At 40.2% G+C, this 15,258-nt stretch overlaps 2 pseudogenes across 1 annotated transcript; both read left to right on the top strand.

The window, feature by feature from the left end:
- The first annotated feature begins 5,092 nt into the window (after positions 1-5,092).
- Positions 5,093-7,767, top strand: LOC110761579 (cysteine-rich receptor-like protein kinase 25; annotated as a pseudogene). The gene is made up of 6 exons (XR_015835343.1): positions 5,093-5,647; positions 6,192-6,319; positions 6,454-6,664; positions 6,753-6,993; positions 7,082-7,239; positions 7,348-7,767. The product of XR_015835343.1 is annotated as a cysteine-rich receptor-like protein kinase 25 (transcript).
- Positions 7,768-10,543: 2,776 nt separating this feature from the next.
- On the top strand, positions 10,544-14,556 carry LOC110761588 (cysteine-rich receptor-like protein kinase 10; annotated as a pseudogene).
- Positions 14,557-15,258: the final 702 nt, after the last annotated feature.

Genomic DNA, 15,258 nt, shown 5'->3' with positions numbered 1-15,258 from the left:
TATGTTTTGTCTTTGACTTTACTAACACTCCCCCTCAAGTTGGTGCAAAGATATCACGCATGCCCAACTTGTCCAGTGAGTCATGGAAAACTTTACTTGATACGGCCTTCGTCAAGATGTCAGCAAGTTGGTTTTCTGAGTTTACAAATGGAAACTTGATTATACCCCTTTCTAGTTTCTCTTTGATGAAGTGTCGGTCGACTTCCACATGTTTGGTACGGTCGTGTTGTACTGGGTTATGTGCTATCTCGATAGCTGATTTATTGTCGCAGTACAAGTTTGTAGCTTTCAATGGTTTAATTCCCAGATCCTTCAGTAATTTCCGTAACCAGAGCAATTCACAAACTCCTTGAGCCATTCCCCTAAATTCTGCTTCAGCACTTGATCTAGCCACAACTTTTTGCTTCTTACTTCTCCAAGTGACTAAGTTGCCCCCCACAAATGTAAAGTATCCAGAAGTAGAACGTCTATCTGTGATGGATCCTGCCCAATCCGCATCTGTGTATCCTTCTGGGTTCATATGTGTATGTTTGGAGAATATCAACCCTTTGGCAGGGGCAGCCTTCAAGTACCTCATGATCTGAGTTACTGCATTCATGTGTGCCTCACTTGGTTGATGCATAAACTGACTCACCATACTCACAGCATAAGCTATGTCGGGGCGTGTGTGTGATAGATAAATCAGTCGCCCAACCAATCTTTGATACCTTTCTTTGTCAGTGGGTGCTTGGTCTGGATACATCCCTAACTTGTGGTTCTGCTCAATAGGTGTGTCAGCTGGCTTACAATCAAGCATTCCAGTTTCTGTTAACAAGTCTAACACATATTTTCGTTGGGATAGAAATATGCCATGTGTTGATCTAGCAACTTCTATGCCAAGAAAATATTGTAACTCACCTAATTCCTTCATCTCAAATTTACTAGCAAGGAGCTTTTGCAGATTCTTCATTTCTTCATTGTCATTACCAGTAACCACCATATCATCAACATAGATGATAAGGGCCGTAAGTTTGTCACCACGACGCTTTAAGAATAAAGTGTGATCCGAGTGGCTCTGAGTGTACCCAAAGCGCTTCATAGAATCTGTGAATTTTCCAAACCAGGCTCGTGGTGACTGCTTTAGCCCGTATAATGATTTTCTCAGCTTGCACACGGTGTTGGGACCAAGTGCCATGGAGATCCCTGGTGGTGGTTCCATATACACTTCTTCTTGCAATTCCCCGTGAAGAAATGCATTCTTTACATCATACTGCAATAGTGGCCAATCAAGGTTTGCAGCCAATGACATGAGAACACGTACGGTATTGATCTTGGCAACAGGTGCAAATGTCTCTTGGTAGTCAATTCCATATGTTTGTGTATACCCTTTGGCCACTAATCGAGCTTTGTATCGATCTATGGATCCATCAGCTTTGTATTTAATGGTGTATATCCACCGACATCCAACTGGTTTCTTCCCTTGTGGCAACTGGACCATTTCCCATGTAGAATTCTTTTCCAGAGCTTCCATTTCAATCGCCATTGCTTCAGCCCATCTGGAATCTGTTATAGCATCCTGCCACTTATTTGGAACACATACAGTAGATAATTGATTGACAAATGATGCATATGACTTTGACAATCTATGAGTTGAAACATGGTTATTAATGGGATATTTAGATTTGGCAGTAAGGTCAGGACAATATTGAGGCTTGGGTTTTCCTCTAGTGGTCCTAGGTGGGAGAGTGTATGGTATAGCATTAGGTGCTTCGGGAATTACCTCAAGTGTTTCCTCATCACGAGACGACTGGTCCGATGGTTGAGAAGAAGGGGTTGTATTTTGTTGTTGATCGCAGCAACCATTTGAATTGTCTCCTCCGGGATCTTCACCAAATAAGAACGACAATTTTCCAATACCTTCATCGCTGTCCAAATTTTGAAGTTCACTGGTGCTTGGCGACCGGTCGCTGGATTCTGTGCGACCGGTCGTTTTGTCACGACGACCGGTCGCTTCTGGATTACGACCGGTCGTTTTGTCACAGAGTCGATCTTCATCATCGCTGGAGCAAGGCGACCGGTCGCGGTCTGTGCGACCGGTCGTTTCAGGAAAGCGACCGGTCGCTTCTGGGTTGCGACCGGTCGTTTTGTCACAGAGTCGATCTTCATCATCGCTGGAGCAATGCGACCGGTCGCTGTGGTCAGTGCGACCGGTCGTTTCAGGAAAGCGACCGGTCGCTTCTGGGTTGCGACCGGTCGTTTTGTCACAGACTTGGATATTTTCTTCCTTTTCTTCCTTCTCTTCATTCCTTCTCTCCCCCTGAAGAGAAGGGGGCATAGCAGCTTTAAAGTAGGATAAATCTTCATGAAATGTGGCATCCATAGTAACAAAGAGCTTACGAGTAGGAGGATGGTAACACTTGTATCCCTTTTGAGTTGATCCATACCCAACGAACACACATCGAATGGCACAAGGGTCCAGCTTACTTCTTTGATGAGATGGAACATGAGCATATACAACACAACCAAATATGCGAGGAGGCAGCTTGAGGACTGTAGGAAGAGAGACATGACGAGCCAAGGTGTTCAGTGGAGTTTCAAACTTCAAAACACTACTCGGCACTCGATTAATTACATATACTGCAGAAAGAAGGGCATGTCCCCATAAGTAGTGAGGGACCGATTTATCCAGCATGTAAGCACGAGTAACCTCAAGTAATTGTCGATTCTTTCGCTCTGCGACACCATTTTGTTGCGGAGTGAAAGATGTGGAGGTTTGATGAATGATGCCTTGGTCTCGAAAGAAATGTGCCAAGACATTGTTCACATATTCCCCACCATTATCAGACCGGAATACTTTGATGGAAGCTTGGAACTGTGTGGTAATCATAGCATGAAATTCACGGATTGCAGCGGAAACGTCACTTTTATGAGCTAGTAAATATACCCAAGTCATGCGAGTACAATCATCAATAAATGTAATAAACCATCTTTTGCCATTGGAAGAAACTTTAGCAGGACCCCAAACATCAGAGTGAACCAAATCAAAAGGGAATTCCGTTTTATTATCACTTAAGGGAAAAACAGTTCGATGGCTTTTGGCCAATACACAGGTTTCACACTGAAACTGAGAATGATCTAGGCCACGAAACAAAGACGGAAACAAACGTTGAAGATAGCCAAAGGATGGATGTCCTAGACGACGATGCCAAAGCCAAATCTGATGTTGATTGCGAGCTTGTGAGCTGGAACCTTGAGTATGAGCTGCCCTTGGTGGTGAAGAGACCGTCAAGGAATACAACCCCCCTCTTCGTTTACCATGCCCAATCGTCGCGTGAGTCGTGAGGTCCTGAAAAAGACAATGGGAAGGATAGAATGTGGCATAACAGTTATGTGAGTCAAGTAATTTTCCAACAGACAGCAAATTGCAATTGATGGAGGGAACAAGTAGTGTATGAGATAAAGATAAGGAAGGGGAAAGTGATATAGTTCCTTCACCAGCAACATTAGAGGGGACTCCATTGGCACTAGTGATGTAAGGATGACGAGACTTAGAAGATATTGTGGAAAACATAGTAGAGTCAAAAGTCATATGATCAGTGGCACCTGTGTCAATTATCCATGTAGTGGGTTGTGTACCTGATTCGGAGTCGGAGAGTAGGGTGGAAGATGGAGAGGCATCGGTAGTTATAACACATGCTGCCTTGGGTGTTTTGTTGCGGGATTTGAAAGCATCCCACCACTCAGGATAACCATGAAGCTTGAAGCACTTCTCAACAAGATGATCACCACCACAATGAGTGCACTTCTCAGTTCCCTTTGCATTGTCAGTTTTGGGACCCCGGGGGGGAAGTCCGGAGGACGTACGGTGTGGTGGCCGATATGGCTTGACCGCCATTGCACTCCCACCGCCAAGCATGGAAGATTGGCGATTATCTTCTTCTACCACTAGTGCATAAGCTTCAATGACTGCTGGAAGCGGATTCATGGCAAGAATCCGACTACGAACGGAATCAAAGTTGGGATCGAGTCCTCCCAAAAAATCGTACACACGTTCCACCTCAAGTGCTTGTTGGTGAAGAGCCACATCATCGGGATTGGTATGTTTGCAGGGACGGAGGCTGTCAATTTCCTGCCATATTATGTGTAATTTTTCGTAGAATACATTCACAGGTTCACCACTTTGAGAGGTGGTGACTGACTGACGACGGAGTTGGTACAACTTGGAGCTATTCTGTGTGACAGTATATGTCTTCCGAGCTGCGTCCCACACCGCATAAGCCGTTGAGCAGTGATCAAATAAGGCACGTACATTTTTGGTCATGGAGTTGAGGAGCCATGACTGCACCAAACAGTTGTCTTCATCCCAAGCTTCATAGCTAGGATCATCAATGGCAGGGGCAATCTTTTTACCATTAATGAAACCAGCCATACGACGAGCAGTGATGGCCAAGCGAACACTACGAGACCATGCAGGATAGTTGGACCCATCCAACTTATCAGGAGTAATTGGAGAGTAGTCATGAGAGGACCGGGGTGGTGGTGGTGTTGTGGAGTCGATCTTGGTGGAGTCGATTTTAGAGGAGTCGTCCGTGGAGTCGTTGATGGAGTCGTTGGTGTCACCCATGAGGTAAGTATATAAAAGGATGTAGAGGAAGAAATAGCTTAAAACTTCAGCAAACAAGAGCACAAAAAGGGCTTGTGATCAAGACCAATTTTGAGGCAAGGCAAAGTATGAGGTAGGAATAATATAACAGCAAATTATGGGCAAGGATAGGTAGAGATTTAGGCAAGAACAAGGTTATGCAGAGGCAACCAAAATCGATTGCTCTGATACCATGCCAAATATAGTGTAATTGAGAGAGTTGAGAATGTATAATAAGAAGAACAAGATAGGTTTTGCAGAGAATTCAAATCTGCCAATTGAGTTTTTTACTTAGTGAAGGGTTAGATATACAAGTATACAAGGTGATTATTAGTTACAAACAATGCACAAGACATGGAGGGAAACATGGAGAGTTTCCATCCCTAAAACAAGGAATATGAAAACAAGGAAAAGTAACAAGGTGGTAGACAAGCCATTTAGGGATGTCTATGTTTTGTCTTTGACTTTACTAACAGGGGCGACCTCGCCGCCACCGATGCTTGCAAATCCTGCGTCTCCACCGCAACCTCCGAGGTCGTCCAACGCTGCCCCACCAAGAAGCAGGTTGTAATCTGGTACGACGACTGCATGTTACGCTACTCCAACGAGTCCTTCTTCTCCACTGCCGCCGAGTCACCTCGCCTGTTCATGTGGAACACGCAGAATGTAAGTGGTTATGTAACGGACCAAAACCGCTTCACCCAGGTGCTGGCAGCGAGTGCAAGTGAGCTAATCGCTGAGGCTTCTAAAAACAATCGCAAGTTTGCGACGAAAGAAGCGAACGTTTCAAAGGTCATTACGCTGTACGTGCTTGGGCAGTGCACGCAGGACCTCTCCTCTGGAGATTGCAATTGGTGTCTTCTAGGAGCCATGACACAAGTTCCTAGAAGACATGTCGGGGGACGATTTCTGTCTGATTTGAAGTCTATCCCTTCTACCTCCACAACTCCACCGCAGCATCGCCGTCTCCACGAGATCGTGCTGTTTCTCCTCCTCCGACAGGATCCGTCGGACCCAGGCCTAAAGGTAAAGTGCCTCCCACTATCTAGGCGCCAAAAGATATCAAATGTATTAAGAATCAGCTTGATTAATTTAATAACAATTTCTACCATCCAACTTCTAATTGATTCTCATCTCACTATAAATTAAAGGCTAGTTTTGAATTTTGGCTTGTAAAAAAATAATCTTAATTTGATGATCTAATTATTTCAACCAGTGGAGATTAATAATAGTTCCAACCTTTCAATTCTAATCACGAGAAAATTGCAAAGGGTTGGAATTTTAATTTCACCAAAAGTTAGAGTTTACCAAAAAAAGAGAGTAAAATTGTTCATACAGGAGGAAGAAGCAGACTTTCACCTTCCATATTCATTGGTGGCAGCATTGCTGTCTCTGTGGTACTTGTTGCTTCGGGCTACTTCTTCGTACGCAGAAGATCAATAAGAAAGAAGTACAAAACTGCCCCAAATCAAGAAAACGGTAAAATCTAGATAACCTCGTTATTCTGTCACCAAGTTTTTCGAGTTCTTTTCATGTAATATATGGATAACCTCATTATTTGCTTGCTTAGGTTGGAATGACTATGATACAAAGAGTGTTGAGTCCTTACAATTTGACTTGGGAACTATTGAAACTGCCACAAACAAGTTTTCTGAGAATAACAAGTTAGGTGAAGGCGGATTTGGTGTAGTTTTCAAGGTACGAAGAAATGAATTTATTTCCTCACTTTGCCTTTGAAATTATTGATGCTTATTTATTAATATACAGTGCTGATTAATGCTAATTAGTTCAATTTGTACAACTCTAAACTTTAGATGACAATACTTTGCTAGGGAACACTTGCTAATGGACATGAAATAGCAGTGAAGAGGTTGTCAAAGAGCTCCAAACAAGGTGTACAAGAATTTAAGAATGAGGTTGCATTGGTAGCCAAACTTCAGCACAGAAATCTTGTCAGGCTTCTGGGATTTTGTTTGGAAGGAGAAGAAGCCATACTTGTCTATGAATATGTGCCAAACAAAAGTCTTGACTATTTTCTTTTTGGTACAAGTACATATACATCATTTTGAAAAGCCTTTGCAATTTCTAACTTGAGTACAATAATCGAACTTTTATTTACTTGTGAGTGCAGAATCCAAAAAATGAGAACAGCTAGATTGGTCGAGCCGTTGCATGATAACAGGAGGAATCGCTGGAGGAATTCTATATCTTCATGAAGATTCAAGGCTTAGAGTTATACATCGTGACTTGAAAGCGAGCAATATCTTGTTAGATGGCAAGATGAATCCAAAAATATCAGATTTTGGCATGGCAAGAATGTTTGGAGTTGAAGATCAAACTCAAGGAAACACCAAAAGAATTGTTGGCACCTAGTAAAGTTCCTTCATCTATCTAATTAATAATCTTAAATCTATATTTCGGCTTTAACCCACATGTCAATTATTTTGGCCTTGCAATTAGCGGTTACATGGCTCCAGAATATGCTATGGAGGGATTGTATTCGGCAAAATCGGATGTCTTTAGCTTCGGAGTACTTTTTCTTGAGATCATAACGGGGAGAAGGAACTTTTTAGACTTTCATGCATCCAACAAATCATGCACCTACTCTTATAGGCTATGTAAGGTCTTTATTTGGGTTAAACTATACAAAAAGTTTCTCAAAAACTAATCAATGTAGCTATCAATTTAAGAGTAGTACTTACATCTTTGAAGAGTATTAATTGCAGGCTTGGCAGTTATGGACCGAAACGAAAGGGTTGGAGTTGATGGATCCATTGTTGAAGGACTCATGCAGTCCAAATGAATTTTTGAGATACATTCATATTGGATTATTGTGTGTTCAAGAAGATGCAAACAAGAGGCCAACTATGTCATCGGTTGTTCTAATGTTAAAAAGTGAAACCATTAGTCTATCCAGACCTGAGAAACCAGCCTTCTTTACAGGAAGATCTACTGATCACCATGATCAAGAAAACGCTCATCATTGCTCAGCCAATGGTTTGACGATTTTTAATGACTTGCCCCGTTGAGGAAGATGACAATTAAGTAAAGATCATTGTATTCCATTAATTAAAGGCTTATGTTGCACACAGAGACTCAGACGATGCTGTAAGCTTTATATATTTTGTTTAACACATGTCATTTTATTGAGAAAATGTTAATTATGCACTCGCCCTAAATCTAATTTCAATCACGCTGAGATCAACTAGTTTCTTAGAAGGGGGGTTGTATCCAATTCATACTTATAGAGACTCTTTTTAAGTGAGTGACTTTTATAGAGTTGACAAATTCTTAAATACTTTAATAGAGTTAATAAAATTCACTAGTACATTGGCAAGACTTTTGCTTTTAACAATTAGCCTTGAAAGTATGGAAAAGTCATTCATTTAATAAGCTTTTTAAAAGTCATTAACTTTTTGGATACCACCAAACTTTTAAGTACTTTTTAAAAGTCACAATTGAATACCACTAGACTTTTATATACTCTTTAAAAGTCTAAATTGAATACCTCCGGACTTAGTACTTAATACGTTTCCTTAGGAGTTGAATTTGCTATCCAGTTTGTGATCTAACCACTCCAATTGGTGCATATCACTCTAAAGTATCTGGAAAATTTATCATAAATTCGCATCAAGTCTGCAGATTAACATGAATGGATACCTAACCAAATTGGGATAATTATATATATCAGCTATATAGGCCTTCCCGCTTCAGAAAAATTATGCTTATTTGCTGACATGAGCAAAAAGTGACACTATGAAGTTGTCCTGTGATAAAATAAAATGGTGGAAAAGATTACATTTCTTTTCTGGGTATAGGTAGGTGTGGCTGGGATTACTTCGATTTTTTAGCAACGAGTTATCATCCTACGGCATAGCAGTCCCATGGATTAGGATCAGGTGAAAATCAAAGAGAAACCTTTTCCACATGACGTGATTGACAAGGTTTAAGTCTTCACACCAATGTCTTGAAAAAGGTTTTCTCATTTGTGGGTCTGGGTTGAATCTTCTTCATGGGTTTGTTTGTGGTTACTCACTCCCTTTAAATTCTGGCTCACAAGGTACCAATTCAGTCTATACCAAATTGACAACCGGCTTAATTATCCTGTATTGATGACTGGAGTTATGGATGTATCTCTTTTTTTCCTGGTCATCTTCGTCTCTACGTACGAGATGGTATGTAAAATGAAATACGTACAATTTGTGGAACATTCTTAATAATGACGGCCACCATTGCTACGGTGACATGAGGTGGTGGCAGGAAGGAAATGGGGTCAGCTCAGCTCATCTTGTTATATGAATCAGTCAATGTGTGAGTGTAATATAACAATGACTCTTGCCATATTCTCGGTCAGTTGTATAAAACCATACTCTTCTATTAGTATCAAGATGTAAAATATTGGAAAATTATTGAGTAAAAAGAAAAGGCAAGAACACAGTTGGGCTGAATTCTACCCCTTCCGTCTCCAATTCATCAATGACTTTTCAATAACTTTACTTTCCACATGATTCAACATCACAGGGGCTTCTTCACACCTTCCTTCAATAAAGGACAAAAGTTGACTTCAACCTCAACACTCCTGTCAGTTTATGAGTACACAATGCTGACCAGAGCAAACACGCCAAACTCAGCCTAAAGGCATTTTAGCTCACCTAAACCCGTCTTATTTACACATTGTAGAAGGCTATACTGTTGACATATTCTACTTATGGAGTATAGCCGGGCGGCCGTACTGTTGAAATATTCTTTTGTAGTAATTAAGTAATATCTTATCATTTTTTTAGTTACTTTCATTTGTAATTATGTTTTAATTATTATTTCTTTAGTGAATACTTAATATTAAATATTTTAATTCACTTCATAAATTATATCACTTAATAAATAGTAATTAATTTTTTTGATTAATAAAATATTTAAATACTAATGATTCACTAACTAAATAATAATTAAAACATAACTACTAATTAAGTAATTAAAAAAGAGAAATCCATATTATGCTATTTAACTGTATAGCCGTGCGGCTATACTTCTATTTACCGAGTATAGCCGATCGGCTATACTGTTGAAACTTTCTATTGAAAGGGGATAGCCGGCTATGCTTTTGAAACTTTCTATTTAAAAGGTATAGCCGCCCGGCTATACGGTTGAATATTCTACTTGTAGAGTATAGCCGCACGGCTATACTTGTGAAATATTCTTCTTAAAGTTGAAGCTGTACAACTAGTAAGAGTTAGGATTTAAAAGGGCAAGTAAAGTGGGTTAAATTCGTGGTTGACCCATAGCTTTGCATATGTTTGCGATGAAATATTTCAAGCCTAGGCTGACTTAGATTTAAAATTAAAATGGCAAAGCTCAAATTAAAATTTTTTTTGTGGTAAATATCACGAGGTGTCCTCACACCCGAAGGGTGGGATTAATCCCTGTTGGGGGTTCGAATTGCCGCTAGCCACAAAGTGCTTCCAATGGGTTTCAAACCCCTGCCATTGAGGCACCAGGTAGCTCGCCAGCTGGAGGTGGCAGTTTGCCAACCCCACCACACCTTGTGGTTAAATTTTTTTTTTTTTTTTTGATATGCGTGTTTGATTGATATATTTGAACAACTGCAGCTCAAGTTAAATATTTTCTGTACATAAAGTAAAACCAAATTGTCGTTTATTTGAGAGGCCAAATTAAACTTGACAAGAACTTGTAGAATTATAGTTAAGAGGACCATGGTGATGGTGGATCCAATTTGTTTTGGTATCAATTTTGATATCAAATGCCAATACGGACTGGAAACAAATTTTCAACAAAACCCAAATCAGCCCAAATCCAACCAACCATATAGGAGAATTTCTGAATTTCTGAATTTCCACATATGAGAATTTATATATATATATTGTCTTTTGCGAAACTCATCATTGGCTTTGCTATGCAACAGATATGAAGACTGATGAATCCTTGCAATTTGATTTGGGAACCCTCGGAACTGCCACAAATAAGTTCTCTGAGGACAACAAATTAGGTGAAGTTGGATTTGGTGCAGTTTTCAAGGTAATTAACCGAAAATAAAAAATAAAAAATAAAAATATATATATATATATTTATTTATGCTTAATTTAGTTCAATTTGCACAATTCTAAAGAAAAGATGACCTTGATGACAAACATTAAAATTATTGGATAAATAAGTACTACGTGTTACTTTTCAGGGGATGCTTAGTAATGGACAAGAGATAGCGGTTAAGAGGTTATCAAAAAGCTCAGGACAAGGTGTACAAGAATTTAAGAGTGAGGTTATATTGGTAGCCAAGCTTCAACACAGAAACCTTGTGAGGCTTTTGAGATTTTTCTTGGAAGGAGGAGAAACTCTACTTGTCTATGAATATGTGCCTAACAAGAGTCTTGATTATTTTCTATTTGGTATGTGAGTATCAACTCATAAGTCTATATACTTGGTTGTTATTTGTGTCAGTCAATATATTTATGTATAATTTCCAACTTTAAATAGTGATAAACAAAGTAGGGTAAATATTTAGTTATGCTCAGATACGCTTATATTATTATTCTTCTCCAATATGGAGGTATTTATACAAGTACAAAGATGTGTTAACCCTAAATAAAATAGGAAATATATCTAAATTACAATAGGAAATAAATATCTATTACAATAGGACTAAATAATAATTGGTAAGTAATCAAAATTCTAACTAAATAGGGAACCAAAATCCTAACTAAGTAAGGACTCGCCAACACTCCCCCTCAAGTTAGGCAAAGATATTTCGCACGCCCAACTTGACAAGCGAGTCACAGAACACTATACTTGAGAAGCACCAATTGTAGAGAAGGTCTTTTCGTCAACCACAAGTGAAACAAGTGACAACATAAAAGCAAAGTTCGCTGCGGAAACACAAGAGCAAACCCTAAAAAATAGGGCATATAGCAAAACACAGAAACCCTGTGAGCACGGCAGCAGATAAGGTAGAACACAGAAACCCTACGAGCACGGTAGCAGATAAGGCAGAACACAGAAGCCCTGTGAGCATAGCAGTAGATAAGGCAGAAACCAAACCCTAAAAATAGAGTAAGGCAAGGTAAGGCAAATAAAGGCCAAGCAAAGGCAAGGTGGCAATGCATGGCAAAGAACCCTAAAAATAGGGTAAGGCACGACAAAGGTAAAGCCTTACCCTAAAAATAGGGTAAGGCAAGGCATGGCAAGGCAAAGCCAAACCCTAACAAATAGGGTAAGGCAAGGCAAAGAAAGGCAAAGCCAAAGGCAAGGTCAACGGGCATGACCACAACGGAAACACACCAGCAAAGGCATGAGCAACAATACTGGCACCAACAAGAGCAACAAGGCAGAGACATAACAGGCATCATCAACAGCAATACAAGGCATTGGCACCAGAAAGAGCAAGAAGGCACTGGCAGCAACAACAGCAGAGACAACTTCTCTTCACTCCCCCTCTCCCCCTGAAGAGAAGGTGTCGATGAAGCCATATGATCAATGGTACTTGAGAAACATGCACTGACTAACACTGAGATGTAGCAGAATCAGCCATGGCAGATAGGTGGTTAAATCGCAGCAGAATAGATGAGCAGCGGTGTCACTCCCCCTCAAATCCGACGATGTATGAGAGTCGAGATTTGGAGAAAGTAACACCCAAATAAAGTTGCAACACTCCCCCTCAAATCCGACAATGGTAAAGGGTGGAAGAAGAGAAATTGAAATAATAGTAAAGAGACTCAAACATGCCAGTCTCGTGGCAGAAGCAAATGCAAGAGTGGAAGGTGGTAGCATACGGTTGTCCCATGAAGAAAAAACTTCAGAAAAGGAGAATAGTAAGGGAGGAAACCCAGCAAATCATGAACAGAGACAGAGACAAAGATAAGGTGCTCAAAATTGAGAAGCGGAAAGGTAACTCAAGAGAGCAGCCGAAGAAGACAAAGACTGGCAGAACAGTCAAAGGAAAGGCTCGGCAAGCGGTGACGAGGCTCGCGGAGGAAAGCAACAGCTCGGTGAGTGGTGACGAGGCTCACGGAGGAAAGCAACGGCTTGGTGGCGGCGGACTAGGATTATAGGCTAGATGTATAGTGCAGCAGAAATAGGTACGTAGTGTCTAGGGTTAGGGTAGAGATAGATCAAAACACAGCAACATCATCAGCAATGATCATAGCAACGGAAAGCGAAGTAAACAAAGGCAACATCAACGGCAACAATAGCGGCAACGGTAACATCAATTGCGGTAGTAGAGGCAACGACAACGACAACGACAACAGGAACAGTTTTTCCATATCAACTTTAGCTAATTCACGCAGACACAACTTCTCTTCACTCCTCCTCTCCCCCTGAAGAGAAGAGGTTGTCTGAGTCAAGAAATGGGCAATATCTTCATGGGAAGGAGAAATATATTTTTTTCACTCCCCACTTTACCACTTGCACAATCCTCAGGTGTGGGGTTTTATCACAAAAGGCCTCGGTGTTAGTTAAAGAGGGGTATTTCTATTTAAACTACTTTCTCGTTGGCCCTCTGGCCGATGTGGGACAACAATGAGTTCCAACACTCCCCCGCACGTGAGACCCCATTTTTATGGGTCACACGTGGAGATCCACATCGGCCAGCAACCACGTGGAGCCATGTAGGGACTCACCCATCGTGCGGGGCCAAACGGGGACACACCCATTACGTGGCACCTTTGGCCTACATGGAGCCAAACGGGGACCCACCCATCACGTCGCAGTACGGGCCCGCAACCTGGCTCTGACACCATGTCAAACAAAGTAGGGTAAATATTTAGTTATGCTCAGATACGCTCATATTATTATTCTTCTCCAATATAGAGGTATTTATACAAGTACAAAGATGTGTTAACCCTGAATAAAATAGGAAATATATCTAAATTACAATAGGAAATAAATATCTATTACAATAGGACTAAATAATAATTGTTAAGTAATCAAAATTCTAACTAAATAGGGAACCAAAATCCTAACTAAGTAAGGACTCGCCAACAAATAGTACTACTTGAACTTGGTAAATGTAACAGAACATAAAAAACGAGAACAACTGGATTGGTTGAGTCGTACCATGATAACTGGAGGAATTGCTCGAGGAATTCTTTATCTTCATGAAGATTCGAGGCTTAGAGTTATACATCGTGATTTAAAAGCTAGCAACATCTTGTTAGATGGAAATATGAATCCAAAAATATCATATTTTGGGATGGCCAGAATGTTTGGAGCAGATGATCGAACTCAAGGAAACACCAAAAGAATTGTCGGCACCTAGCAAGTTTCATCCTCTGTTCTACTTAACAATGATCATATTTGAACCTGTATATAGATATTTGACTCTTAGACTCATATTCAATTGTTTTGGTCATGCAATTAGTGGTTACATGCCCCGGAATATGTTATGGAGGGACTGTATTTCGAAAAATCAGATGTCTTCAGCTTCAGAGTAGTTTTGTTTGAGATTGTAACAGGAAGAAGAAACTTTTTAGGCCTTCATCCCACAGAATATGCACCTACTCTTATTAGGCTATGTCAGGTTAAATCATACAGAAGTTTCTCAAACTAGCTAATACATGTAGCTATCAATGTAATAGTTTTTACTTACATGCTTGAAATGTATTAATTGCAGGCTTGGCACTTATGGAACGAAACGAAGGGGTTGGAGTTGATGGATCCGTTGTTGAAAGACTCATGCAGCCCAAATGAATTTTTGCGATACATCCATATTGGATTATTGTGTGTTGAAGAAGATGCCAACAAGAGGCCAACCATGTCATCGGTTGTTGTAATGTTAAACAGTGAAGCTACTAGTCTTGCTAGACCTGAGAGACCAGCCTTCTTTACAGGAAGATGTATTGAACATCATGGTCAAGAAAATGCTCAAAATTGCTCAGCCAATGATTTGACGATTTCTATTGATGTTCCCCGTTGAGACAGATGACAATTTTCTAAATATAATCTTCACACATTATGAAGTTGGCCTTTGATAAAATGGAAGATTTTGTCCGCATTTTTTTCTTTCTCCTGTCAGACCATAAGATAATCACTACAAAGAAGCCCAACGGCAGTTCACAAACTGTAAACAGGAAGAAGGGACAAGGCCAAAAATATAACAAAACAAGTATCCAAAGCCTTGAACCAAAGTAGGCCCAATACATACAGATCAACAAAACAAGACCCGGCCTCCTCCTATGTTATATTGTTTTTTTTTTTTCCTACTAGGGAAAGAGATTTGAACACAGAATCGAGATACATGAGTAACTGCGGTTAATCGCTTAAGTTACAAGCCCTTTACTATTATATTGTTTGTTATAAACTTATGGTACACCAAACCAAAGCCTGGGACAAAATTGCCCAAATTACACGTTTTGAAAGAATGTGATTAGATCTTGTGGAAAATTCCGTTGAACTGGCTGGAGAAATATATAAACCCTTTTGGCACTTCCGTCTCCATCGTCTTCATTTCGTCTCCTTCCTTTTCTTCAACGAATTTGACTGAGATGGTGACAGGTGAAGTGAAATATACAGGTCAACACACGGATACATTAAAAAGTCGTTTGACTTTAAGAGTCGTGCCGTGACTTATCTGAAAGTTTCACATATAATATGTTCGTACTTTTCTACTTGTAATATTCTTGCGAATA

This window comes from Prunus avium, chromosome 4 (assembly GCF_965620075.1).
Source record: "Prunus avium chromosome 4, drPruAviu1.hap1.1, whole genome shotgun sequence".
NCBI lineage: Eukaryota > Viridiplantae > Streptophyta > Magnoliopsida > Rosales > Rosaceae > Prunus > Prunus avium.
This window is presented reverse-complemented; position numbering and strand designations above follow the sequence as displayed.